Below are 26,951 nucleotides of genomic sequence, written 5' to 3' on the forward strand. Positions count from 1 at the left end.
TATAGAGGTTTTCTCCTAAAAGCAATAAATAATAAATAATTGATGAGTAGAAGGGCCGAGGGGTGCAAGGATGCACCTTGGTGAAGAATGGCCAGCCAACACCCCTGATATTTTCTGAATTATATGCACGCTTTCTAGCAAGGTTATGTCTATACTTATTTCTGTTTTTCATTCTTGAAGATATATACTTTAGCTTAGCTTTTCAGCCCTTTACTTTACTAACAATATGATACTTTCTCTGGCAGTGTGCTTAAGGGACTGTTAGCTCCACAATCTAAAAGACAAAGGAATGCTTTCACCCCCTAAAGGGCGCAAAAATGTAAAGATGTTTAACTGCCCGCTGAGAATGCAGATAGCCCTGGGGATAAGACACCCTGGAGTCACCTTTTGTTCCCATTAACCATCTACACTAATGGCGTAAATGATTGAGGGAGGCAGGGGTGGCTCCACCAGGATGTAACCAGACAGACTGCTGTCCTGTCCGGAGGCCTGGACCTTCTCTCTTTGATTTAACTTTACCATGAATCACAACAGACGCCTAGGTGCCTATCTCCTTTAGCTTAGAGACAACAAACACTAGTTAATTGCGGAGAAGACTACCATTAACCTTATGCTATATAGAATGGAATGCTAATAAATATTCTTGTGCTCGATTTTTTTACTTCCTTATCTCTCTGAGAATATTTGTAGAACCATTTCTGTACTAATCCTGAAAAATATATAAACGACACTTGTGCACAGTAAAGTCGGACTTGCTAACACCAACCCAAGTCTCACGTCCACTTTATTTCCCCCTCACTCATCGCGCCCTGCCGTCCATCCCTCAGGAACCTGGACTCCCCCGGGGCGGGACCCCGGCACCACTGGTGCACAAGGGCCCGTGTTTACAAGCCTATTGTGAATCTCCTCCTAAGCATGTGGAAGCACAATGTTCAGGCCTTGGCCCCATTGCGTAAGGAAAGATGGGCATTTGGTCTGAGCAGCGTTTGTAAGGTGGAAATGTGGCAGAAGCAGAAGTTCTAAAGTGGCGATACCAGGGCTGTAAAGAAATGGTGTTTCAGCTGCCTTTGTAGGAGACGTTCCTGATATGATGTAAGAGCACTGTGGAAAGCGAGTTCTTTCTCAGCTGTAGCTCCCACCTGCCTGTTCAATCAAGAAAGCAGGAAAACGGACTCTGGGCCAACCTAGGATGGTGTTGACTGCCCCTCTCGCCCATCAAGTCTGTCGCCTCCTGGAGACTGAAGGACATCTCCGGCTTCCCAGAATAGGATACTACAATATCAAGCCATGCTGCTGGATTCCCCTCAGATTTTTTTAAATCCCTGTCATAACTTAACCCCAGCTACCCTGCTCCTTGATTCCAATGAGCCTACTAGCCATGCTTTCCCAGCAGTGGTTGCTGGCTACAGAGCTCTCCAGAGTGAGCCATGGAACGCAAACATGGGCCAGAGATCCTTAAAGTGCTAGGATTGGTGCAGGGCCCCAAGGAAGCAGCTAGGCTCCATTTTAACGGCCATCAAAGTGGGGAATCAGACACCACAAAAGGAAATAGCCTGGCAGCGGCAGCTGCAGCCGTGAAAAGGGCAGCTCCATCAGGAGAGCTTCTCCAGTTACCATTAATTCCCATGCTACCACGGTGTGAACTGACACCTTCTGTGAGCTTACCCTGGATCAAGTGAGGGAAGCCACTACACAGGGTATCAGTGGTCCCCAGTAGCCAAGGACTGGATGATAACCCAACAAGGCAAGACCCACGTCCCCAAACCAACAGCCTGGGGACTACTTAAGTCTGCTCATGCTGTCTTACAACTTGGAAAAGCAGTTTGTCCCAAGATCCGCTAGATCCTATTTGGGTAGGGCCTTGCTTGGTGTCACTAACCACACACTCGTCCCTAAAATTACAAGGAGTCACCCCTTGGATCCACCACGCAAGGGTAAAAAAAGAAATAAAGAGAAAAAAAGAAAAGTGCCCAGCCCCGAACATCCAGAGAGATCATCACAGATAATTGAGGACTCCGAGTTTTCCTGAAACCACTCTCTGACTTGAACCTCTGGTTTCAGCAACCCTATCCAGATAAGTAGTGACTGCCTCTGGATCCTAACCAACCACATGCCACTTAGGCACAGTAGGCGTCCAAGGAGGTTGCACGTTCGTGGGCAGCAGGAGTAGGTCCATCGGAGATGGATGGGTAACCCAGTGTGGAGACTGTAACAGGGCTGGTGGAATCTGGAGGGAGGGTGCAAACACTAAGGAAAGCCCACCTCGGAGTCCGCCTCGCTCACGGACTCCAGCTTCTTCGGTCCCACCATTAGACCAGCTGGTGAGCCCTGGGGGCCCTCCACCTTATCCCCCTGCCTCACCCCTGCTTGAGCCAGAGGCCAGCACAGGGCCAAACCCCTTGCTGTTCTCCCCCTGCCATCTACCTACGGGGACCTGGATGCTGCTACAGGGAGAGACCCTCTCCCCTCCTCTTCCAGAGTGTACAGCCAGATTAGGAATGAGTGACACACCTGGGATTCAGCCCCTAAGACAGGTGCCTGATGGTGAGGGGACGCTTATTGATGTGCACGTCCCCTTCTCCACCTCTGACCTGTGTAACTTGAAGGCACACACGAAAGGACCAAGCACTGACCCAGAGGAGTTCATAAGCCCGACGAAGGGACTCTTCTGCAGTCGTGATCCAACCTGGGAAGATATCCCAAGCCTGTTGACTACACTCCTCATGCCTGAGGAAAAGTCATCCGTTCCATTCAAAGCCAGAGTACAAGCAGGTAAGGAAGATGACCCAGGACCAGACATCCGCAGGCCTGGTGGACAGGCCTTGCCAGAGACTGAGCCAGGGTAGAATCTCAGTGATCCTGACAGTCGAGGAAAGGGAGGATATTTTCGGGGTCTACTTTTGAAAGCCAAGAAAATAGTAAGCCAGCCACCCATTAAATGACCTAAATTAAGAGAGGTCCAGTAGGGCCCTGAGGAAAGCCCCCCCACCTTCGTTCCAGAGGCTGCAGGTCTGCCTCAGGCGATACACAAATTGGGACCTGGAGGCCCAGAGCAGTACAGTGATCCTGAATCTGTATTTCAGATCTCAGAAGTGCTCCAGACACCCGTGGGAAACTCCAAAATTTGGCTATCGGTCCTGATCCCAGTCCTGCGCAGCTACGAGAGGCTGCATTGAGGGCACTCAATAACTGGCTTGAAGCTGAGGATGAAAAGGAAGACAAGAAGATGAAAAGGCAGGCTGCCCTGCTCTCTGTGGCCCACCAGGCTCCTCAAGGTAGCCTGAGGGAGAGGAGGCGTATGCCATGGGTGAGTAAGCCCGGCCCCCACTAAGGGGCCAGGAGGCCACCAACAACGTCAGGGGCTAATCGGTGTGTGGACTGCCAAGAGGAAGGGCATTGGTGGCAGGATTGTCCGAACTATCCCCAGGGAGGGAAGGGATTGAAGAAGACCGAGCCGTGGCAGTTTCCCTTGACTACAGATGAGATGTGATGGTGCTGAAAGGCCCTGCCCTCCCCCCCAATGGTTGGCTCCTGGAGGCCCGGGTGACCTTGGCAGGAAGGAGGAGAGCAGGCTGAATCTTTGCTCCATAGTGGAGCCATGTTCTTGGTGTTGAATGCCAAAAAGGGAAACCTTTCTGAAGGAAAGTGTGAACAGAAGGAGGTCTTGGGAAAGGGAGAGACCAAAAGATTTCTGGAGCCCTGGACCTGTGAAACAGGGTCCAAACTGCTGAAGGATTCCTCACTGTGTGTACCAGAATGCCCCGTTCCCCACCCCCTTCTAGGGAGGGACATGCTATGTAAGTTAGGGGCCTCCACAGGCCAGGAACAAGAGAAAATCGAGATCAGAGCGCCAAAAGGTGGGGGAGGTGAGCTGATGACCCTCTTACAGGATACAGCAGCCCCTGAGAAGGAAGAGATTCCCCTACATGTTTCAAGCAGGGCTAACTCGGAACTATGGGCCCAAGGACAGGTGGAGTGAGCAGCCGGTGCCACGCCAGGAAAGGTAAAACGGAAGCAGGTAGGTGGCTGCCCCCAGGTAAAACATATACCCCCTGAAGCCAGAAGCCAAAAAAAGTAATCTTTTCCAGGATCAGTAAGTTTTCAGAACAGGGGAATATAGATTTTGCTCGAGATCTTAGTGCTCTCAATGCTGTGCACTCCTGGGGCTGTAATAGTAAATGTCTTCCCTTCGTTTCTGGCACACAGCACCTAAAACTCCTGTAATTGCCCATGTGAGAGCCATATGGGGCATCTTTGGTTATAAGAATTGCTTTAGTGCTCAATTCCTGAAATAAGTCCAGAGCCATAAAGGTGAAGTGGTTTGTCTGGTGTTGTTCCTAACAAGCCCCTTTCAACGCCACCTGAATTGATGCTAAGGAGGTGAGTCTTGGAAAGGCGCTGAGGGTGGGGGCTGGGTGCCAGGGAAACCAATTGTGTTATTTGCAGGTTGGAACTTTCACTCCCATCTCCACCCACACACCCACCTCTGGTGGGTTCGAGTTTGGTCATTGTTGGAGATTTGCTGAAGTTCTTGTTGAATTGCGATTGACCAATGTTTGAATCGACTATGCCTGGGTGATGAAGTCTCCATTCAACCCCAAAAGGATGGTGTTCAGACAGCTGCCGTGTTGGCGAACACGTGTAGGTTCGGGGAGAGTGGCACACCTAGAGAGGCTCTGGGAGCTCCTCCTCCCTGCCACACATGTTCTGCTCTATGCACATTTTCCATCCTGCTCTTAATATGTGAAAGGTTTTCCTGAGTTTGTGATCCCCTCTATCAGAGCATTCAAACCCTAGGAGGGGTTTGTGGGAATGTGTGGTCTTCTGACTCGTTGGTCAGGAGCACAGGTGACAACCTGAACTTATAGTTGGCATCTCAATTGGGTTCAGGGTGAATGGTAATCCTGTAAGATCTGATTCAGTCCTCTGGTAGAGTCAAAATTGACTTAAGTATGTTCAACTTCTTAGCCAGTAAAGGATATACGGTGTCTAAAGGGATGGCTGAGTTTTTCCTTCTTTGGATTCTTAACATTGGATAAATGGCTATTAGCCTCTCTGATAAACCACAGGGACCAGAAACGGACACTTTTGAATGGGGTAAGCTAGACACCGTGGTGAAATGATAGCCCCCATGCTTGAGAGCCGTAGCTGCCACCTGCCTGTTAATCAAGAAAGCCAAAAAATTGGCTATGGGCCTACCTATGAGGGTTTGGTCCCCTACATCAATTCTCTAGTCTACCAGTGACTGAGGATGGCTCCAGCTATCCCAAAATAGAATACTGCACTATCAAGATATGATGCTAGATTCCCCTCAGATTTCTTTAAAATCCTGTCATATCTTAAACCCTGCTGCCCTTCTCCTTGATTCCAATGAGTCTTTATGCCATTCTTGCCCAGAAGTGACCTCCAGCCACAGAGGTCCCCACAGTGAACCATGAACATTAAACATGGGCCAGAGATGCTTAAACTGCTAGAAGTTGTACAGGTCCTCAAGAAAGTAGCTGGGATCCATGGTAAAGCCCATCAAAGTGAGGGATTCAGATTCCACAAAGGACATAACTTGGCAGCTGCAGCTGCAAAAATGGCCACTCCATCAGGAGAGCTTCTCTAGTTACCATTAATTCCCACACTGCCCTTGTGTGAACTGACACCTTCTGTGAACTTACTACAGATGAAGTGAGGGAAGCTACTACACAGCATTATCAGTGGTCCCCAATAGTTAAGGGCTGGATGACAAACAAACGAGGCAAGATTTATGTCCCCAAATAGCTTTAGTGTGCTCATGCCAACTTAACGCACAAGGATTCAGCCCACTTTGATTTTGGTAACACCGTGACCTCACAGAGACCACTCTGACCTCATAGAGGCCCCTTCTGACCTCACTGACAGACAGAGACCTCAGCTGACCTAACAGAGACATCCCCTGATACTTTAGACACTTCTGCTGACCACGCAGAGACTTCTCATGCCCACACAGAGACTTGTCTGATCACCCAGAGACCTCCACTGACCTCATAGTGACTGCCTCTGCCCTCAAAGTGATGTCTCCTGGCTTCACAAAGAACTCCCTGAACACACAAAGAACTCCCATGACCTCCAAGAAACCTCCAGTGACATTATAGGGAACCCCCTCTGGCCTCACCGAGACCTGATATCACAGAGGCCAACCATTACCTCAACAAAACCCCCTACAACACAGTGAGAACTCCACTAATCTCACAGAAACCTCAAGTGACTCTCACCAGATCTAGGATCTCAGGGAAATGAAGAGAGGATGGTGGGTGCACCGCCCCCTCCCCAACTGACAAATCCCATGGGTCCTATTGACTGTTAGCACTCTGGAAGCCCCGCTTCATGGAGGGAAAACCCTTCTTTCTATCTACTCTTGCACAGCAAATGTGACTGGACTCAGGCCCTCGGGCTTGCTGAGGGACAGGTCCTTGTGGCACTGAAAGTGTGGGGGAGCCCATTGGTGGTGGCCAGGTGCAGCTGCAGGTGAACTGGGCTTCCCAACTTCTACAACTGTCTCTCACATCTCCTTCTCCCCTTCTGCTCAGGTCCCACTCCCATCCTTTGAAAATGGCTTTCTGCCCTTCTTTGCCCATCAGGGACCAGTGGGCAGGGCAAGGCTATCCCTCCTGTGTGCTGATCATCTGGGACCTCCTTTATTGTTTGACAAAACAAGGCCTCCCATCAGGAAGGAACTTTTCAACACAGGGAGCAGTAAATGTTTGACAAGTCAACTGGGCTCAGGAACGCTAGCCAAAGCAGTGTGGCCACACTAGGCATGCCATGCCCCTGCAGAAATAGTGAGAAAATTAGCAGGCCTGCCCGTCCATGGGCAGGCACCTCCCTTCACTCTGGAGTCATGAAAGCCATGCCCTCCTGCTGCCCAGAGCTCTACTCTTGAGAGAAATCTGTGATTAAGGGCCAAGGCAGGCCCTCCCCTGGCCATCTCCCTGGGTGCACTGTGGCAGGGCACAGGGAGAGGCATATCCTCTGGGGGAGGCTGATTTGTCTGAAGGAGGCCGGCCATTCCAGCTTCCTGGGATGAGTCTCTGTCCGGGGTCTAGGATGGGGAAAAGGGTCCTGAGACCTGAAAGTACCCTGGCAGTTGTCATCAGCCTGGTTGGAGCAGGAGGCTGCCAGGCAGCTAGGGTGCCCAAACTGTGTCTCAGCCCCTCCACATTCAGGCCCCTTCCAGCCCAGGCCAGGCTCCCAAGGGAGGATGATGAACTTGGCAGCAGCTGGTGCAAGGGCACTAGCAGTGGGGGTGGTGTCCCACAGTCTCCTGGGAAGCATTGGGTGGTGTGGGGCCCCCCTGTGGTGTGGCATGTGGACTGCGCTGCCTCTGGTCATCTCTGGGGCAAGGATCCACCTCAGCTCAACAGATACAAATGCCACAAATGACACTTGGAGAGGAGTTCAGGGATCTTCATGCCCCTGCCTCAGGGTAATTCCTCTTGCCCCATCACTCCTATCAGACACAATCCCAACATGCTCAGGTCCAGATTTGAGACCACAGTGGTGAACTTGGAACCTACTTCTTACTTCCCGGTCCAGCCTACTGCGGTGGTGTTCTTGGTGGTTGGGGAAATGGCACTGGTGGTTGCTGCAGTGGTAAAGGCCATGGTGGCAGCTGCTTCCCAGACATCTGGTATCTTGGGGACCCGAGGAGTACATCATTGGTGCACCCACACTCTCCCCACCCCCCGTCTCTCCCATCTGTCCTAGTGACTCTCACCACTCCAGGAGCCCTGCTTTCTTGAGTTACAGCCATCACTTTGACTGCACTTGTTTAAATTACATGACCTTGAAACCTCCCTCCATAAGCTATTCAGATCAAAGTTCTCCTGGGAACGTTCTGAGTTGGCTGAGAGCAGAGCAGCAAAGTCCACAACATTCTCTGAAGTTAGAGGCAAGATTTTCATCTTGAACTTCCTGGGCACACCCCTGGACTCTTAAGCAGGCTTAATCTGACCTTAAATATGGATTTAGGGCCATCCCCTTCTGACTTTTTGAATCTGGTCTGCCTACCAGTATTTCATGTTCTGGAGTATTTTCCAGGTGAAACTTCAGTGTTTCCTCATGGCTTTGCTGCCTCAGTTGGTCCAACAGCTTATGGAGGTGGGCCTCCTGGGCCCACGTGACTTCACATATGTTAAGTCACTGAACCTGTGAGTGAAAGCATCTCACACTAGTTTTATTCAATGGGTTCTTCCCCAATGTGAGATTTCTGCTTATTGGAGGAGATAAGAGGCATTTAAAAGGCTGCCCACAGACATTCATTCATTCTTTTCTCTATGTATGAATTCTAGGTTAATCGGTCAGTCATAGTTCCTGGTTAAAAATCTTCCCCACGTAAGTTACATACACACGATGTGTTACTCTCTTGCATGCATTGAGATTTCTTCTTCTTCTTCTTTTTTTTTTGAGGAAGATTAGCCCTGAGCTAACGTCTGCTGCCAATCCTCCTCTTTTTGCTAAGGAAGACTGGCCTTGGGCTAACATCTGTGCCCATCTTCCTCTGCTTTATACGTGGGACATCTGCCACAGAATGGCCCGCCAAGTGGTCCCATGTCTGCACCTGGGATCCAAACTGGCAAACCCTGGGCCACTGAAGCGGAACATGTGAACTTAACTGATGTTCCACTGGACCAGCCCAGAGATTTCTTCTTTATAACACCTCAACTGTACAGTTGATTAATTTTGTAACTTCATTGTGTTTCATAGACTATGTATTTGAGCCATGTTTATACAATTGTCCTTTTATAAGAACTCAGATTATAGCTCTGAGCTCAGGTCAATATCTTTCCTAAATTAAAATTATGCAAAACTTTCTGCTGGGATGGCACTTACTCCAAACTCAAATCATAGTCCCGTTATTGTGCTTTACTAATAATCATCCCATTCCCAGGCCTCAAATGTAGGGGACCAGGGTTCAACCCAAGAAATTTACCATCACTGTGCAGTTAGATGGATCCTTCCTGCAGATATCTGGTATAGGTACCATTTCTTGGTTTTAAAGCTTACTTCTCCTGCCTAAAGTAAATTAAAAAATAAATTTCTCAAGATGCATTAGGGAACCAAAATGTTGTACAGTATGCAAGGCAAATATTGACCATTACACAGGGCAAGAATGTGAAATGGAGCAATGCACTAGTGTGTAGAAACATGTTTTAGGGCACTGTCAATTACAAAATATTTTAAAGACTGAAGAGAAAGTTAAGACGGATTTTGGTAAGGTTATGAGAGAAGAAATCATCAAGGGGAAGGGATGAGGGCAAAGTTCACAATATGAAACTTTCGATCCAAAGAGGACATAAACTATAAATAAAAGAAATTGATAAATGCGAGGAATAATGACAACATTGAGAATTTTTCCCCACTGGATTCTCATACTTTCCTGAAAAGACCATTGACTTAAGGAAATCTGTAGTTGGTATTACCAAGGTCCTGATCCCTCACTGACCAGGCTTCTCCTCATAGTGAACACACATGCCTGGAGCTTACCCAGCCTCAGGCCTTGTGGGAATCCCCTTTCTTCCCTCCACAACTCCTCTCCTTGCTCCAATGGGAAATTGTGTCTTATTTGCAGAGCTGCTACCCTGTTCATGGGAAAAAGCCACTTGAATTTTGAACTGTGTTTTAAGAACCATACATATTCCTCAAGCCAAGGACAGGATCTCAATGAACAACTAAGTGAGCATTGAAGAAAACCTTGTAAGTCCTTGAGCAGAGCAGGAGGAACACCGTGACACCAAGCCGAAAGCATTGAGGAACTTGTTGTGGACATGCACGAGCAAGCTCACAGAGTACAGATTCCCAGTGTTTTCAACAAGGGAGGAATTAAATGTTTCTAGTTAATCCAGAAGTTCCTAAGTTTATGTTGCCTGGTGTTTTTTCTACTGTGGTCTCAAACTCTGGGCTTACTGCTTAGAACAGAATAATTACTTAGGAATTGTTTAATCTTACTTTTTAGTTATTAAAAAAATCCCATTGAGTTTTCAGCACTGTTCTGGGTGCTGGCAATAGAGCAGCAACAAAGACATGAAATTGTGGTCAAGAAGACTATATTCTAGTGAAGGGACAAATTACATGTCAGTAAATCAATAAATAAACAAATTACCTTCTCGTAGTTGTGTTATGAAAGAATAAAAATGAGAGCTGAGAGGGGAACATGGTATGTGGAAACTTCTCTGAATACTTGTTGAGTAAATAAATCCTTATTGACAGACTCAACGACAGAGAGAAGATGACTGATGTTCTCCAGCATCACATCTCTGTATAGCTTTCGCCGGGATGCAGCCACCAAGGCCTATTCTTCCTCGGTGAAGTCCACAACCACATCCATGAAAGTCACTGATTCCTAAAACATTGTGGACATTCTGGTTCAGACAGGGACATCTCTACCAGAGTCCAGGGGCAGAAAGTTGACATGTTAGAGCTGGGAAAGGAGGCTGTAGGTATAGAAAGCTCAAGTCATCTTTGGGGTTCTAGCCAAATGCTTCCCTGTGCTGATCTGGCATGTGTTATTCATGCACAGCCACAAACGTATATACAGTCTGTACACAGCCTTAATACATACTAGCTTCATTATAAAGGAATATCACATGATGTGCAATGTGAAATAAACTGGACATTTCCCAAAAATAAGGTAAACGTCATTTACAGACTGGCGCATTAAATATAGTTTATTGGTTGTCAACTTAAGAATACATAACTAGACTCTCCTCACCAATTTAAAGTAAATCACAGACTCATCACATAGCAGGCAATATCAATTGCCTGTGACATGTAACTGTGATTATGTGTAAACATTTCCCCTATAGGAACCTTACCTTTCTCCTTTGTGAAATGGTTTAAACTTTTACAAATGTTGACAGATCCAATGAGCTAATTTGCAAAGCACTTCCTTTGTTTGTATCAAACACTCAATACACATAAGTAATAAGTATGTTATTTGAATGAATATGTTACAGGCTCTTAACATCAGCCCTGATATCAGTTCCCCCACATTTAACCCAGCATATATGGGGTTAAAACTAAAACCCACCACCCCCTTTCCTGCTTCTCTAGCTCCACTCATATGTAAATACCTGTTTCTTTAAACTTGGACTCTTCCAGCTTTACAAATAAATGGGAGTTACAAATTGTTAAAAGCCCAGGTGGCCTGGAGTTGGAGGCACACTAAAGTTTAGCTAATCATGTGTCCTTGAGTTTGCCAGCAAAGCCGCTGTCTCAAGAGTATCAAGGAGCGGAGGCTTCTCAGACCTCAACTCCTCGACTCCAGGCGCTCGAACTCGCCTCAAACAAGAAGAGGAGATAACGGCGAAGGATGCCCACCTGCCATCCTCCTATCTCACCCTCCCTCCAGCCTTGCTGCAAGCAGCCTCTATGGAAATTTTTCCTTCTGTAAAAGTATTCCCATTCCAGCTGTTATGGAAGAGAATCCTTAGAATATAGAACTGTTACCTAAAATCCAGCTTCCTCCTAAACCAGTAAGCCCAACAGGTTTAGAACCTCAAGGAAGCCTGTGTAAACTCAGAAGTCATGGAGGTACCTAGTGCTGGGAACCATGGAATATAGTGTGTAGGAATCATGCCTTAGTCAAGATTCATGGAAGATGGGGGGCTAGAACCAGTTGACTTAGGATCCAGCAGTCTAACTGTGCTGTTCAGTAGTGTATCACTAACCACATGAGGCAATTTAAGTCTTTATACACCTGTTGGGATAGGGTTCACATACCCTGTGTTCATCTGCTTATCTCTTAGGATTTTCTATATATAATATGTCATCTGCAAAAGGAAATAGTTTTACTCCTTCCTTTCCAACCTGGATGCCTTTTATTTCTTTTTCTTGCCTAACTTCCCTCATTAGAACCTCTAGTACAATGTGGTTACCACATGAGATGAGGGCAGACATTGCTGTCTTGTCCCTGGTCTTAGGGGGAAATTTTCAGTCTTTCACCATTGAGTATGTCGTTAGCTGTGGGCTTTTCAAGGATGATATTTATCCTGTTGAGAAAATTTCTTTCTATTCCTAATGTGTTGAGTGATTTTTTTTTTTTAATCCTGAAGGACTTGTATTTTATGAAACCTATATTCCATGTGTGTATTGAGATTATGTGGTATTTGTCCTTTACTCTATTAATACGGCATATTACGTTAATCAGTTTTTCAGGTAAACCAAACTTTCAGCTAAAGGTGAGAGATTAAGACCTTCTCAAGTCTTTCCTGGTTATGCATAGAGCCCTGCATACTTACAGCCTTCTAGATAACCACAAATCCACTGGAGCTTTCCAAAGCCCCCTATGGACATTTCATTCCCACAATTTTTCTTTCATGCTTCTGCTCACCTCTTGCCTGCCTCAACTGGTATAGCTCACTCAGGCCTCTGAAATGTAAAACAATTACCGCTGATGTTTTTTCTTCAAGTGCTCTGGGGAAAAGCTTTCCTCACTGAGCAAGCTCTGAGTCAAATAAAGAGAAGCCCTGAGAGTGAGGCTTTTTCAAGGAGCTGCCAGACGGGTCAAATAGTGACAGTTCAGTGGGGATGGGTCTTTTGGGAGGTCCAAATCCATTATGGCTGCTAAGGTGTTGATTTTCAGAGCTACCATGGTTCTGAGACTGATGGTTTTCAAAGTTATTGAGCATACTGTGAGGGCAGGATGGGAATAGTGCAAGTTATAATGCCACAGAGCTTACTCACTTCACCAAGAATCAAGTTTTTCTTAACCAAACAGTCCTCAGATTGCTGTAAGCCTTTGGTTAATTTCCAGACTTCTGAAAATATTGATTTTGACCATTTTGACCAGTCTTCTCATTTTTTTTGGATTTTCAGAAATCCTTTCTCCAACATTTCCCTGTGACTACTTATTTATAAATCAATTACATTAAATTAAATTGCATGGGAAATTTAGCTCCTTGTTCATGCCCAGTAGGCATATTTTAACTGCTCAATAACAACATAGGACTAATGATGACTGTATTGGGTAGGGCAGACAAATGTTCACATCCTTACAGAAAGTTCTCTTGAACAGGACCTACAATCAGGGCAGAATTCCAGACACCCTTGTGCATCCCTTGTGCCCTTCTAGCTCTGTCCTCACAGTAACCACACTGAGGAACCATCTGTGTAACTTCTCACCATTGATGAGGAGACTGGACAGAGTTGCCATCTGTGAGGAATTCCTGTGACTGACGCAGAATGGTACCCAGCTACAGAGCCTTACCCTGGACAAGATCAGTATCTTTGTGAATGGGAAGGCTTCCTGGTCACTGGGGCAGGAGCAGGTTTCCAACTTCTACACCTGGGGTTGTTCCTGGGAATCTGGAGGACTGGAGCTGAGAGAGCATGGAACTTTCTCAGGCTAGTGGGAGGTGGCATAGTCCCCCAGGCTTTACCCACCATCGAGGGAGAGAAAAGGAGACCCAGTGGAATATAAGAGGCCTTCTCCTAGACAGCTCTGTGAGCTCAGGCTAGTCACCTCCCCTCTCTGGACTCTGTTTCCTTATCTCTGCCCTGAAAACCACTTGGCCAGTTGGTCAGTGAGGGCCTCTAGCTGTGTGTGAACCAGCATTGACAAGTGAGGCGGGGTGGACCTGTTTCCATATCCATAGGCTGTATAAAAATAGGAATGAGCCTGACTTGGCCCACAGGCTGTAGTTTGCCAAGTCCTGCTCTAGATCAGCACGATGCACTAGAGCTTTCTGCAATGACAGAAATGTTCTATATCTGTGCTGTCCAGTGCATAACTACCTGTGGCTATCGAGTACTTGAAGTTACATTATTGTGACTAGGATTTATGGTTACCGATTTCTAATGGTACTGAGGTAGCAGATTTTTAATTTTACTTAATTAAAATTAATTTTAACTTAAAAAGGCACTTGTTGCAACTCCACATTGGACGACACATTGGCTGGAGAGAGGTTGCACAAGTACAGGGACCTGAAACCCTCCCCCCATGCACAACAGGTGCTGTGTATCCAAACCCTCCTGGAGTTTATGTTGTAGTTGGTAACAACAATGATAGGTGATTGAAAATTATAAATTATGTGATGTGAACCAATCCATGATTGGGAGTGGTAATCTGAGAAGGCTTCTTGGAGGAAATTACATTATAAGAGAATCCTTAAAAATGAGTATAAAACAACTCAGTAAAGGAGAATGGGATGAATATTTTTCTAGGCAGAGGAGAAAGCTTTTGAGTGAGAATTTACAAATTTAGAGAGATCCCATGGGCTTGCCAGTTATGATGACCCATTCTCCTCGCGACCATGATAAGAAGGCCCGGCCCAAGTTCAGTTCTCCGTGCCCAGAGGTATAAGTTTGATTTAATTTGTTACTCTCTTGTCATGTGATAATGGCCTTGAATATGTAGCAAAATTTCCTGACTTTTCAGAGGTGTAAAATGGGGTTGAAACATCACGATGTCTACTTGACTTTAATATTTCAATGAAAATATCCATTTTCATTGAAGCAAGGGTGGCAAGTGTTAATAATTTACACATTGGAAGAAATATTGTTTTAATTGGCTAAAATATACATTGTTAAATCTAGGTGATGGATGTTTCTGGTATGGTTCTACTTTTCTGTGTTTGAAAAGTTTTATTTAAAAAAGTAAAACACACATGCATTCTTCATTCCATTCACTTCCAGGGTATTCTCCCAACAGAAATGGTGCCTTGACTGAGAATTCTGGTCAACCTCAAGGAAGCCCGAGCCCAAGGTGGGGAGGGAATATCTTGATGCTCTGACCCATCAAAGATAACCATGCAAACAGGATTTTGGGTGATGATGAAAGTTGGCCAACCCATGTCAAGGAGTGTTGCAAAACAGTGAGGGGACAGCAGCAGCCCTGGGGGAATTACAGGAGGTTCCTCACACCAGGAATTGTCTGCCCATATCTCCCCTTCTAGACCATCATTCTCATTTGATTGGCAGGATTCATGGTGCTCATCACATGCCTGATCTGCTGTCTCCTGGTAATCAAGGAAGTGTTGCTTGTCTTCTTACTATTGGGTTGTTAGAACTCTTTATATACTATAAATACATGTGCTTTGCTAGGAATATGTTTTGCAAATGTTTTCTCCCATTGACCACTTGGTATGCAGAGCTCCTTTAGAGCTTAAATTAATAGTGAAATTATCTACCTGACTCTTAGTGACTCACTCCCACATCCCAGATATTTCCATCAACCCAAATGGTCATGTGCAAAAATACATAACTCGGAAAACATATCCACCCCCTACCAATTCCTGATTTCCAGTTTTTACTCAAATGCTCATACAATAGATACTCATTCCTCAAGAGTGGAAGTGATGCCAGATCACCACATCCTCATCTTCATTTCTCTTCTCCTATTCCTATCATCCCAGGATTCCATGGGCTATGATCTCAATAATTCCCTTGGAATGATCCAAACTTTCTTACTGCTCATATCTGTCTCGTAAAACTTCAAACCCAGAAGATCCTGGTTATCTGCCATGCCTTACCTGCTGCTGGTCTTATGTTAACTGCTAAGAAAAGCACATAACATATGTTGGTACCACTGTATATCCAATATCACCTACCTCAACTGGGAATTATCCATAAAGCCTGGAAATTTTACTTTCTTTGTATGTGTCAGTAATTTACTCCTTGATTTTCCACACAGCCTGTTTTTAATATTCCCCACTTTCCTTATTCCTTTATACATATTCAAAGTCACTTAAGTTCCCTCACATTTCACAGAGAAATTGCTGTCTATAACTCCTTCTCTGTAGTGGTGAACCATTGAGAAAAGGTCATCTACATTATGTGTCTCTGTCCCACCACCTCCTCAGACCCCCCCACACTCCATCTGCCCTCAGTATTCTATGGGTGATTCCCTTGGTAAGGCCGCACTGACTCCTTTCTTACTAGACCCAAGAGAAACTTTTCATTATTCATCCTATGTGATCCTTAAATGGAAATCTTTTAAGTATGTTTTCAACAACTTAGAGATGTGAATTTTATGTTACAACTGTGAACGTTATAATATCTCAATACATAGAATATATATCTGAAAAAATTCAAGTTACAAATGGAGATTATGCTACAGCTGGAAGGTGCAAACTGGATTTGTGGAACCAATTTTAAAAAACCCAGAATGTAAACTCTCTCATTATTAATTTTTATATAGATTGCATGCACGAATGATAATATCATGGTTATAATGAGTTAAAATATACTATTAAAATTAGGTTCAGCTGTTTGTTTTTATTTTCTTAAATGTGGCCACTAGAAAGTTTTGATTTTATGTTATAGAGTGTTAATGCTACTGTTGGACAGCACCGGTCAAGGCATGAATGAAAATAAAGCACAGAGAAAGTGGTTAGGGGGGCTGGCCCAGTGGTGCAGTGGTTAAGTTTGCACGTTCCGCTTCCTGGCAGCCCGGAGTTCACCGGTTCGGAACCCGGGTGTGGACTTGGCACCGATCTGCAAAAGTCATGCTGTGGTAGGCATCCCACATATAAAGTAGAGGAAGATGGCCATGGATGTTAGCTCAGGGCCACTCTTCCTCAGTGAAAAGAGGAGGATTGGCAGTAGTTAGCTCAGGGCTAATCTTCCTCAAAAAAAAGTGGTTAGGGAACATTTTTCTCAAGAAAAGGAGTATACACTGGTCCACACTGCAAGAGGCAGTAAACACTCTCATTCACACACACACACACACAAAATGAAACAAATGTCATCCTAGAGTCCCACCACTACTTCTCAAGTGGCATGAGGTTGCACTCCTACATAGTCTTAAATGGACTAATCTCAAGAAAGTAATCAGAAATCAAGATAATTTACCAATTAGGAAGATCTAAAACCAGAGTCTAAGGGTCAAAAATTTTTTTGTGAATTTTCCATCAATGGCTTCTGTTATTAATTCAATATGCTAGGGAGACTCTTTAAAGGAGAGTTGTTTTAAAACTCACTTTTTCTTTATTATGTAAATATATACAAGATATGTAAAGAATAATTGAATTACACCAGCCAATCAATGAAAAGGAGATGATAGAATACAAACATCACTACTATAAATCACTATTGGATTAGCAAATTGGTCAGGGAACAGATGACATTGGATTAATTTGGACCTCATTAGGATGATTCTGATGTCATGAACCATCATATTGCAGGTATTATGCTAGGACCTATGAAACAGCCATCCACCACACACACACAAGTTAACTATCAAGGCCCACCAGCCGGACCAGTCCTTGCTGACAGCTCTCCTGACTCCATCCCTCTGACAACACCCGGAGAGTTTTACACAAATCCCACCCTGTCACTGCATGCTTCTGCCTGCCACAGGCCAGGGAAACATTTCTAGAGGGCTCATGCTCTGTGCATGCCCAGATCTGGGGATTACACTTCTCCTTTGTGTGAAGAAAAGGATCAGAGTGCAGACCCTGTGAGCTGTAGCAATTAGGGCAAGGACTGGGGTTTGTGACAGAGAGAAGAGAACATTTAGAGGGTATCTTCACTAGGGTCCAAGAAGCCCCAGTGATTCCTGGATAGAATCAAAGAAGACGCTTAAGGACAGAACACATAGGTTTGGGTGTGATTCTGCTTGGGAATGCCTGTAGGATGACATATGTGACAGTGGTAAAGCATTCAACAGTGTTGTTCATTCTTTTATTCACTGTATGTCATGGAGTGCTTTCTACATACATCCGGGCACTAGACTCACCCTCTGGAGCTTATGAACAGTGTCAGAAGATTTCTTAAATTTTATTTATAATGTATAGATACAGTGTTTATGATATGCTAGGTGTTCCAAGCATTTTACAGACATTAGCTCCTTTAATACTGTCCATGACTTTTTAAACTGGGTACGCTTATCATTATTGCCAACTGACAGATGAAGAAACTGAGGCACCAATGACATAGTAATTTGCCCAATACACATATCTAGTAAGTGACTGAGCTGAAATTTGAGCATGAGATGTTTGCTCCATTTTCTATCCTCCTAATAACAATATTTGCTCTCTAAAGAATTCACACATTGAAAAAATTTTATCAACTTATCCATTTTCTTGGTATATTCAATAGCCTATCTTATCTGTTTGGAAAAGTATAATACCTGCATAGAAACTATTGCACATACACACCCAAAAACACTTCCTATGTACCAGGGGACTTTTGGAGAATAAGCAAAAAAAAGATTGGCAACAGATGTTAGCTCAGGTGCCAATCTTAAAAAAAACAAAAAACTTGGACATGAGCCCATCACCTTGGCTGTATTAAGTTGTTCAGAAGCCAGTAACTAACCACATCTTGGTTACATGAGGATATGCACACCAGGAGGCAGGGAGCATTGGGAGACATTGTGAAGAACACATAGGCCAACATGAGGTACTTGGGTCCATAAAACAGGAGACCCTGGAAGGTTTAATGCCAGTGGATGATATTAGATGAATATCTGAATTTCATTTAATTTCAACCCTTTAAAGATACAGGCCTGAATATGAGGGCTGGAGGGGAAGTGAATTTCCCAAGATCACACAGCTGAAACCCAGGCCAGCTTTGAGAGATATTCCATGGTATATCCCATGCTTTCCTGTAATTATTTCATCTGTAAGTTTGTGCATCAGACACATGTGACACTAGCCCACAGGTGCTGTAGATGTCATCTCATATACACCTGACCATGTGCCTAGGTTGTAGTTTTGAGCATCATCATCATTGTGCAAGTTGGGAGAGTGGGGAAGCCCTGAGAGGCACAACAGCTTTTCCAGGACACAGAACTGGTAGGAAAAAAGAGGTCTGAATTCAGTTCTGCCTCCTCAAAGCTGGAGCCCTGGCTTCATCCCCAAGGAGCTGTGGGCAGGGTTGTGATGGATATTTGTGTACAGTTATGGAGATGACATGAGCAAGGAGGATGAGCAGTCAAGAGCCCAGAAGGCTCAATGCCTCAGCACAATGCCTTGGGAGAACAACACAATGTCTGCCTGTTTAGCACTCAGCAGAGTGCTGTCCATTGAGCATTCAGCACAGTGGCTGGTGAGCACTCAGCATAACGCCTGCATGTTGAGCACTCAGCACTGTGTCTTCCTGTGACAAATAGAAATGGCAAGCAATAGGATATATTGGAGAATATGAGGAAGCCATTTGTTGTAAACCTAATTCGGCCTGACTTTGTTTTTTCCAAAAGGGCCTGAGCGCAGCCATTGAGCACGCATTGTATATCTGCTTTGAATCATTTACTATGGCAAGAACAAATGGCCTTAATTAAGATAAAGGTGCAACTTCCCCCCACACTGAAATTTCCTTAGGGATAAGCACCTTTCCTTAGGGTAGGAACTGATTGCTGTGCTCACCTTTGACAACCCAGCTCACCTGTGAACAGCCAGCTCAAGACAGCAGGCCTGCCACCCTGCTGTGTTCACTGAGACAGAAGACCTACCTGCTGTTTCCATCAATCGCCGTGCCGACAGAGCAGTCTCACGACTGTTGTAAAAGGACATTTCAATCCTATGTGAAACATCCTGTTTGGGGGTATATAACCACTCTGTGCACCCCACTTCTTTGGTGCCCTTTCTTCCTTTGGGAAGAAGGGCCCCTGGTCATGGTCCTCACATTTTAGCTCAGAATGAACTCACCCAAATTTTCACTTACAGATTGGTTATGGATTATTTTCGTTGACACCTGTGAGAACTCAGCACTGTGCACGGTGCTCACTCAGCCTAGCATCTTCCTGGTGAGCACTCAGCACAATGCCTGCATGGTTAGCTCTCAGCACAGTGCCTGGTGAGCATTCACAAAGTTCATGCCAGGTGAGTGATAAGCACAGTGTCTGCCTGGTGAGTATTCAGCACAGTGACAGCCAGGTGAGTACTCAGCATAGTGCTTACATTGTGAGCATTCAGCAGAGAGGCCGGTGAGCAGTCAGCACCGTTCCTATCTGGTGAGGACTCAGCATATTGCCTGTCAGGTGAGCACTCAGCACAGTACCTGGTCAGCACTCAGCAGACTACCTGCCTGTGGAGCACTAAGCAAAGTGCTTGGGGAGCACTCAACATGGTGCTTCATGAACAGTCAGCACTTCCCATATTTGCATTCCTAGCCCTGGCACCTCCATTCCCAGGTCTCCTTCTCTGAGGCCACCAGCAGAGTTCTTCCTCAGGCACCTCTGCTAGACATTTCCTATGAAGGGAAGAGGAAAAACTTGAAGACACTTTTTCCCTCTCTGACTCAGTACCCCACACTTCTCCACTCCTATCTCATCCCTCCTAGCCCCCAGCATCCAGAGAGAAAAATGAAGCCTTTTGTCTGGGGCTCTCCAAACAGTGAGATGACCCACATATCTGTGCTGATCCACATGACCCTCAACCAGCGAGCCATTCCATGGGAGAAAATTAAATAGGAGGAGTCTAAAATTCCAGTTCTAGTTTCTTGCTTATACCATCACAGTAAGTGATTAAAGGCTTAACTCCTTCATTTTGGGTTTGTTGTTTTAACCAGTCACTCTGACACCTGGCAGTTCAGCTGTCTCTCTTTCAGTCCAGCCGATCTCCTGACACTATCTTTATATAATTGTGTTACAAGATTCAGGAGGATAAAAGACAAGTTTAAATATTCTGTTGGAGGGGCTGGCCCCTTGGCCGAGTGGTTAAGTTCACATGCTCCGCTGCAGGTCGCCCAGTGTTTCATTGGTTCGAATCCTGGGCCCGGACAAAAAGAACCCCCACAAAAAGGGACAGGGCTGACTGAGGTGGAAGAGGCAGAAATTCCTTTCTGGAGAGAAAAAGACCACCTTCTAACAGAGATGCTTCATGGCCAGCTGGGAGCAACCTTAAGCCTAGCCTCCCCAGGTACCTGCAGCAAGAGCAACACTAACAGAAGGGCACATATAACCCACACAGGGGATACTCCTGGAACATTTGGAACTGGTGATGAGAGGGAAGCAAACTGCTGGACCTCATAAGGCATCTCTTATATAAGCCCACCTCTCCAAGATCAGGAGATGTAGCTGACATACCTGATACATAGATATAAGCACAGAGAAAGAGACAAAATGAGGAGATAAAGGAATACATTCCAAGTAAGGAAACATGATAAAACACCAGAAAAATAACTCAATGAAACAGAAATAAACTATTTACCTGACAAAGAGTTCAAACAAAGATTCATAAGGATGCTCATTGATCTTGGGAGAAGAACTCAGTGAGAACATCAACAAAGAATTGGAAAATATAAAAAAGGATCAATCAGAAATGAAAAATGCAATACCACAAATGAAACCTTCACTAGAGGGACTCAATAGCAGAGTAGATACAGAAGACATGGATCAGCCAGCTGGATAAAAGACTAGAGGAAATCACACAAGCTGAATAGATAAAAGAAAAATATTTAAAAAGAGTGAGGGCAGTCTAAGGGACCTCTGGGACAACATCTAGCATACTAATATCTGTGTTATAGGTGTCCCAGGAGAAGAAGAGAGACAAAGCGGCAGAGAATCTATGTGAAGAAATCATAGCTGAAAACTTTCCTAACCTAAGGAAGGAAACAGACATCCAAGTACAGGAAGCACAGAGAGTACCAAATAAGAGAAATCCAAGGAGGCCCACACCAAGACACATTATAATTGAAAGGTCAAGAATTAAAGATGAGAGAGAATCCTAAAAGCCACAAGAGAAGGGCAACAAGTTACATACAGAGGAAACCCCATAATGCTATCTGCTGACTTCTCAGTAGAAACTTTACAGGCTAGAAGGCAGTGGCACGATATATTTAAAGTGCTGAAAGGAAAAAAACCTACAGCCAAGAATGTTCTACCCAGTAAGCTTATCACTCAGAATGGAAGGAGAGAGAGTTGCCCAGACAAGCAAAAACTAAAGGAGTTTATCACCAAGAAACTAGCTTTACAAGAAATGCTAAAGGGACTTGCTTAAGTGGAAAAGATAAGACCACAAATAGGAATAAGAAAATTATTTTTAAAAAAAAACAATAAAATCACTGGTAAAGGCAAATATACAATAAATGTAGCAGCTAATATGAAGGTCAAAAGACAAAAGTATTAAAATTATCTATTTCCATGATAAGAGGGTAATGGATACACATGCAGAAAAAAAGAGGTTAGATATGATATCAAAAACAGAAAATGTGGAATGAGGGAAGTAAAAGAGTGGAGCTTTTAGGGCCAGCCCAGTGGCACAGTGGTTAAGTTCATATGTTCTGCTTCGGTGGCCCGGGGTTTGCCAGTTCAGATCCCAGGTGTGGACCCATGCACCGCTTGTCAAGCCATGTTGTGGCAGGCGTCCCACATATAAAGTAGAGGAAGATGGGCATGGATGTTAGCTCAGGGCCAGTCTTCCTCAGAAAAAGAGAGGAGGATTGGCAGCAGATGTTAGCTCAGGGCTAATCTTCCTCACACACACACACACACACAAAAGAGTAGAGCTTTCAGCAAGAGGTCAAACTAAAGAGAGTAGCAACTCAATATTGATTATGATACATGTAGGCTATAATATATGAACCTTGTGATAATGACAAACCAGAAACCTATAATACACAAATAATTAATAGAAAGGAACCCAAACATAATACTAAAGAAAGCCATCAAACTGTAAGGGAAGAGAGCAAGAGAAGAAAGGAACTGAGAAGAATTACTAAAACACCCAGAAAAAAAGCAACAAAATGGCAATAAGTACATTCTTATCAATAGCTACTTTAAATGTCAATGGACTAAATGCTCCAATTGAAAGGCATAGGGTGGTTGATTGGATAAAAAAAGTCAGTGGATACAGACGAAATTATTAATAAATGCTATTTTGTATCAAGAAAGAAAAAGTACCAGCTCTAAGAGAGAACACTAACACCTTCCCCGTTAGCTCTTTCAAGAACGCGCTTAAGATAAAAGCAGTGCCCATGCCCACAAGTTCCTTTAGCTCATTATCAGAGCACTGCACACTATTTGTTGACCTTCACTGGAAGAATGGCTGCAGTGGACTTGCTGGGATGAGTTCTCTTACATACGAAGGGGAATCAAAATAAAAAGTCTTAGTTGCAAAATGATATATTCTCCTGGTAAGAAAATAGATTCTTCATCATTGTAAATGTGGTAGCCACAAGATCATACCAGCTACAGGGAGCAGAACTGACCAATGGCCCCAGCTGCTGCTCTGAAATCCATCACTTCTTTGTGCTGAGGCCACGCCTCCCACAAGCTCTTCCCATACCATTACTGAGCTCAGTAGGGATAGCTTGGCTGCTCTCTTCCTGAAAGATGTGAGCTGCAGGATTCCTCTATTGGTTGACTTTGGTTAAAGGTTGTCCCCCCTTGCCAAACTTTCCTTTCCTCAATTCAGACCTCCATCACAGTCTGACAGCCCTGCCAGCTTCTCTAACTTCCACCACAATTTCTCGCTGAAATATTTCCCCACCAAAATCCTTGTCATCTCTTGGAGGATCCAGATTAACATTGTAAGCAAAACAAGAAAATACTCAGTTTTCAAAAAATTTTTGCATCTATAATAACATCTATTCCTTATACATATCCAATACATTACACAAAAGGGAAATTGTAACCCCCACAGTTTGGATGAGGAAAGGAGTTAAGTGATTTAGCCAAGGTCAATTACCTTATTTTTTTTCAGTAGCTTCTCCATTTCCTAGTCTTCCATGATCAGTGTTCAGAAAAGAACTTTGAGTCTGCTTTCGCTTTTGATTATTATTTCCCTACTATGAACAACAATAACACCTATAATTTACTTAGCAGGCACTGTGTAAGCTCTTTGCATATATTCGATTTTTCATTTAATCCTCACAACTCAGGGACGTAGATACTTCCCCCTTTATATATATGTGAGGAAATGGCTCCCAGAAATTAAGTGACCTGCTCAAGGTCACTCACCTACTAAGCAGAAGGCCTAGGACCAGCCCCTAACTCTAAATCTAGTGCCATTAGCACTTATCATAACACATCATATCTGTCAGCATTTTACTAAGCACACCTACATTCATTAGGAAGTGAGATGGGCACCCACCAGCAACTCCCCCTGCAGAGGTCTGGAGATGACAAGAGCCAGGGAAAGGAGCAGGTGGTGATAGGAGGTGACAAGGTACAGGCAAAGGTGAAGATGACTAACCTTCTCCCAACTGCTCCATCTCAGGTTGCAGAAGAGTTCCTCATGGCCACCTGTACTCCAAGAGGCCTTATTTCAAAGAAAGTATCAGGGGGAAGAAAGTTTTTATTTAAGAGCTTGCAGCAATTATTTTTGCAAATAATTCTCATAAAAGTGTTAGGAGATGGGACCCAGCTCCCTCCCACCTGCCAACCATGGAATGGGGAAGAAAGTGTTAGACACTCAAGGTGCTCCATGATCCAATCTTTAGCCTCCTCTCCAGCTTCATCTCCCCTCATACTCTGTTTTACTTGATGCTTAAATACAACAGCATCCTTACCGTGCTGTCACATATCTCTGTACATTCAGTCATGTAGCTCACTGTCTAGTTCACCCTTCCTTCCCTTCCTTTGGCGAACTCTTACTCATTTATCCGCATCTTAGCTCAGCCACCATATACTTCAGGAAGTCTTGCTCAACAACCAAATGGAGAACTCCCAGAGGACGCCTCCTCTGTGTTCCCCTATCCTACCCTCAGTGCTTACCTCGCCTCAACATTTCCCTTATTACATGAGATTATCTCACACTAGAGATACAAACAAAATTATCTCCTTAAAACCTCACTCATACCACGTCACTCTGGCCCATAAAGTGCTTCAAGAGGCATCCTATGGAAGGTAAGAGAACATACAGGCCCCATGCTCTGACCTTTAAGGCCCTAAATGGCCTGGTCCCTGACCTCTCCAAACTCCTCCTTTATCCTTGCTTACTGTCATGCCACTGTCTGTTTTCAGATCCATCACCCTGCCAAACCCTCTCATGCCTTAAGACTTACTTCCTAAGCTCTTAGCACAGTTGTTCCCTTTTATTCTCCAGGGCTTTGCTTGAAAGATGTCTTCTTACAGGCACCTTCCATCTCCACCTCAAGAACTATCATCCTTTCCCACTGTTCCCTATTTCTTTTCTTCACTGCAACCACAGAATTTTATAAGTAAGATATTTATTTACTTATTCATTTATTGTTTTCTTGTTATGTAAATCTCTAATTTAGTGGAAAACACACCCTCATCTCTTCATGCTACTGGAAAGCACAATCCAGGCTTTTTAATCTGTATCCTTCCAGGGTGTTTGGTGCACTGTTACATCCTCAAATGTGCCAAGTAAATGAATGAGCAAGCAAAGTTCAGGAATGACATAAAAAGAGAGGGAATCACAAAATAGCAGAGAGTTAAAGAAATTAAATATTAGTGTTAGTTTCCATAATGACTTGCATTGAGGGAACTCTGAGTGCTTTAAAAATATTAATTTACACTGTGTTCACAGGAAGAACTCATTATCTCTAACTTACAAGCAAAGAAAGTCAGCCAAATGAAGTGACTTTTCCAAAAGGAAAAGCTTGGTCTAAACTCTGAATAGCTTTATTTTATACCCTGTCTTGTTCCCAAAGGATTTTAGATGGCTTTGAAAGACACAGACAGTTACACAATTTAGCGGGTTCACAAAAACGAAAGAAGCCAGTTGCTCAGGAGAAGCACGACTATTCCAGGTACAAGGTCTGAAAGAAACTTCTTTCTTGGGTCCACACAAAGGGCAGCAAACCACATCCTCAATCACATCCTCCAGGCAATGAAACAGTGGGGCTCACAGGGTTGTTTGCGGCACTCCTCAGTATGGGCCGATGGCGTGGGACCAAGGCTCAGATCCACAGAACAATTCTCCAAGGAACCAGATCAAGACAGCCCAGGTGTGCAATTCTCTGATGGCCTGTCTTAATCCAAAAAGACCATCTGGAGATTCTGGAGGAATCATTTAACAGCACACTCTTCATATGCTGGGCTCTGTGAATTTTACTTTTCACCCAAAAACTTCTAATAAGTATTAAGTAACAGTGAAATTGAAAGTGACAAGCATCTGGAACACGGTCAGTGTTGTGTAACAATGAAGAGTTCCATCTGATTTACCATTCAGATGACCTGGGGAAGGGTATATTAGCTAAGGTGTAGGTTAAGTTGTTTTAACAAAAAGACCCCAAAATACAGTGACCTAGATAAAACCATACTAACATTTTGGGAAAAAACACTGGGAACTTCTGGTCCTGTTGCCTGTGTTAACTAGGCCAAGAGGCCCATGGTGGGTAAGGAGGTCCTGTGGACCCACTGAGTGGGGCCTCAGAGAAGGAGCTTAGGGTGTCACTTACTGGGCTTCTGCGTTTCCTGTCTATAGTGCAGGAATTAGAGCTGTCCGCTGTGATGTTTCCACCTTTTAATACTATGGCTGGGGCTGTTCTTCTATGAGGCATGACCAAAGTGGAGGCCTCTCAGCTGGGAGTTCTCCACTGTGAGGGTTCCAGCAGCCCGACCAGATGGAGGGGATGGAGGGAAAGGTGGCTTTGAAAATGCAAGTTCCACCTACCCGGGTTCCAGTATTTCCATTTTAGCCACTGAACTTTTATCAGCCAGGGAGCCTTTGCTGGGTTTCAAGCTGCCTCAGGAGCCCTCAGGAGCTGGCCTCAGGCACCATTAATTAAACCCGCTTTAGCCCGGCAGCATGGCACATGGCCGCAGGACGCATGGCCGCAGGATTGGAGGTGGAGGACGCCAGGAGGAAGGGGAGGGGCGTGAAGGAACACAGAGCGTGGGGGGCGTGGTGAGGGGCATGAGGGGAGCGGCATGGAGGAACGCACAGTGTGATGTGCGTGGCGACAGGCATGATGGAGGAAAGGGTTGCCACACCGGTGCTCTCCTTAGAGCTATAAGCAGGAGTGACTGCAACTCCTTTCAGCCCTTAGGCCATCGAGCAGCGAGACTGCCACTGCAATTTGATCTTGCCCTGAATCTTTGAGGCAGGGCCTTCAGCCTGCGTGAGGCGTGA

Source organism: Equus przewalskii, chromosome 12, assembly GCF_037783145.1.
Source record: "Equus przewalskii isolate Varuska chromosome 12, EquPr2, whole genome shotgun sequence".
Taxonomy (NCBI): domain Eukaryota; kingdom Metazoa; phylum Chordata; class Mammalia; order Perissodactyla; family Equidae; genus Equus; species Equus przewalskii.